This window comes from Girardinichthys multiradiatus, chromosome 24 (genome assembly GCF_021462225.1).
Source record: "Girardinichthys multiradiatus isolate DD_20200921_A chromosome 24, DD_fGirMul_XY1, whole genome shotgun sequence".
In the NCBI taxonomy this organism is placed as follows: domain Eukaryota; kingdom Metazoa; phylum Chordata; class Actinopteri; order Cyprinodontiformes; family Goodeidae; genus Girardinichthys; species Girardinichthys multiradiatus.
Window position 1 is genome coordinate 16,128,846 of NC_061816.1, and position 3,234 is coordinate 16,132,079.

Here is a 3,234-nt window from a genome sequence, read left to right on the forward strand (position 1 = left end):
TTACCCTCTTGCTTGAGGGTGTCAATAGTGGCCTTCTGGACAGCAGTCAGGTCGGCAGTCTTACCCATGATTGGGGTTTTGAGTGATGAACCAGGCTGGGAGTTTTAAAGGCCTCAGGAATCTTTTGCAGGTGTTTAGAGTTAACTCGTTGATTCAGATGATTAGGTTCATAGCTCGTTTAGAGACCCTTTTAATGATATGCTAATTTTGTGAGATAGGAATTTTGGGTTTTCATGAGCTGTATGCCAAAATCATCCGTATTAAGACAATAAAAGACCTGAAATATTTCAGTTAGTGTGCAATGAATCTAAAATATATGAATGTTAAATTTTCATCATGACATTATGGAAAATAATTAACTTTATCACAATATGCTAATTTTTTGAGAAGGACCTGTATATCCTAAGCCTGTGAGCCTGAAACGTATCTTTGTGCTGCTTGGTATCCTTAACACCACTGCCGTTACCTGTTTGAGCTGGCTGCCTGCTTCTCTTTCAGTTGATGTTCATTTTTGGGTTACCTTCCAGTTAAAACCTTTGAACTCAAAAACTGTTGTTTGCTAGCAAGAGGGGACCTCGTACCATAAAGAGAGATGAGGACAGCGCACCAAGAGTGTAGTGGAAGTGCTCTTTGTTTTAGTTTATGGCTCTGATGCAAACGTTGACATTATTGCTCATCGCAGTAATTGTACGTAGAAACTTCCCACATTAGTAGAACTAGATTTGCAGGAATCTATTATATAAGGCGCAATACCCACAATCCCGCAGTGAATTTCAGGCTCCGATTTTTATTTTAAAAAGTAAAAGTAAGAACACCTACTTGTAAGAATCATTTATTTTTGTTATGGTCACACTGAATAATGGATTTGTGCTGGATGCATTAAGCTATGAAAAACAGCTGACTGCAAGGAGCTAAAATAGGTCAAGACTAGACAAAATTAGGGGGAATTCAATTCATCAGATCAGTATTTTAATTTCCATGTTGGGTCCAAGACACAAAAAAATTATAACCAACCAAACATTCTACTTATTGTTTATTAGTATTTTTATACTAAGTGTTTCCACCCTCATTTAATAATTGTTTTAAATAAAACTGACTTTTTCCCTTCAAACATTGTACTGCTACAGCATTATCACTGAAAAGCTTTCTGAAATCCTCTTAGAGTTTGAGTTTTACTCCCCACTTGCAAGACAGTGAACGCAACATAAATATATGTTTAAGACGGGGGGCTATGAGGTAGGGATGCCCAGTTTATTCTTAAGATTTGAAGTTTATAATCCCTGTCCAATTCTAAACCTGCCTATTTTGAGTTTGAATCCAAATTCTTTCTCCTTTTCTTTCCAAATGTTTCTGGTTAAATAAAATATTTTACTGAATTCATAGTGAACAATTTACAAAGCAAACAAACAAACAAACACTTTTTGCAATTTTTCCGTTACATTTGAGCACCTTGTGTGACTTCATTTCCTCACTTTGTAGAGCAGTGTAGAAATCCGTTATATTGCCGGAAAGGGCCAGTTATTTACACATTTTCAAACCAAGTGCTCAAATTAGTGGTTTTTTTTTGGTTTTTTTAGTTTCCTTTCTTATAAAATTCTATTAAACATAAACAAAAAACCTTGAGATGATATTAGTAAACTTCTGCTGGATGGTAGGAAACTGTGTTTTAGATACATAAGGTACTGTCCACAAGTATTTGCGTCCCTGGCAAAGATAATGGCATTTATTGCTCTTATATGATAAATATTAGGTGAGCAGATATTTATTTGTAGCCATTTTCCTGATTTCTAATGATGAACACACATACTTACATTACTTACTAGAATTTCATGTTTTCTTGTTTTTCATTTTTCATTTTAAAGTCATATTTATACCCTATGGAAACCTTAGGTCATGGTTCACTAATTAAAAGTTCCTAGTCACTCTGATCAACTTTAAAAAGTAAAGCATTCATGAAAAATAAAATGCTGGGTACAACATCACAGCAGTCTTTAGAGCTAAATATAGTTTATAGGAATCGTTTTGGGTGCTAGCAATTTGGGTAAAATGATTTTTTTATTTCATAATGGAGGAATTTAATCCGAAATGACTCCTTAGAGTAAATGTACTCTTAGGTTAGTTTTTTCCAGTTTTAGTGTGAGACAAAGATGCTGCAGGAGAAATTAATTTATAGGATGGATTTTTTACACATCTTTACCGGTTGTAAAAATAATTGTGGAGGCCATGCTTCCCCTCGGTTGTGTTATTTTGCGTACAAAAAACCCCATAAAGTTTTTGTGGGATGTGAATCGTCACTAAAACGTTCAGAAATGAACTCTTGACGGTGTGAAAGCAAACCATTAGTGCCAGCTTGGATTCAAACCTCAACGCTTGCTCTTTCTGCTGGGGCTGCCAGAAGACCTTCCAGCATGTGTGCCAGAAACTCAGGGTGTCATGGCTGCTATAGAAGAAGCACTAATCCAACTTCAAGTGGACTGATTGCTTTAATCCACTGATAATTCTTCAGTTTCTATGGTGCATTAAGTAGAGCTGTGAAAAATCTGTGCAGTAAGTGGTTAAAGTAACAAAGAAGGCAACTCAGTTAATATACTAAGCAAAATTAAATCAACTCATGATTCAGGAGTAAAAATGTTTAAAAAGCCCTAAAATAATAGCATCTTTTATTGCAGTATAATTGTCTCAGACTGAACCTTTAGGGAAATTAAGTACATTTTGCATGTTTTGTTAAATATTGTTTTTACAAAAATGTATTTAAAATTTTATACACTGATTCGACTTTCTGTTTCCCTGGGAGTATAAATATGCCGTAACACAGAGGCCCATTAATCTAAGCCGATCTTAAAAATGGGAAAGATGAGAAAACATGTCCTTTTCAAGTGAGGCACAAGTAAAGGGCTATTTTGTTGGTCTACATTCAAAATCTAAAATATCTAGACTGCTCAACCCCAAACTGTACAAACAAAAAGTACAAAACAAATCTCTACATGTTAGAGATTTTCAGTAATTTCTTTTGTATGAGACTCTTTTTCTGTGATAAGGATATTCATTCATTTTAAAGTATTTTACACATCTGTAACAGAGTGCCAAAAACTGAGATGTGAACATTATGGACAACAAAACAAAATAAATCTGAAGAAAGAACCAGGCTGATTTCTTCATTTGCTCTTGCAGGCGGGCGAAGCTCGGGTTTGTCTCTCGGGTTGCTCCTGCAGCATTTCTTGAAAAAATAAAAAA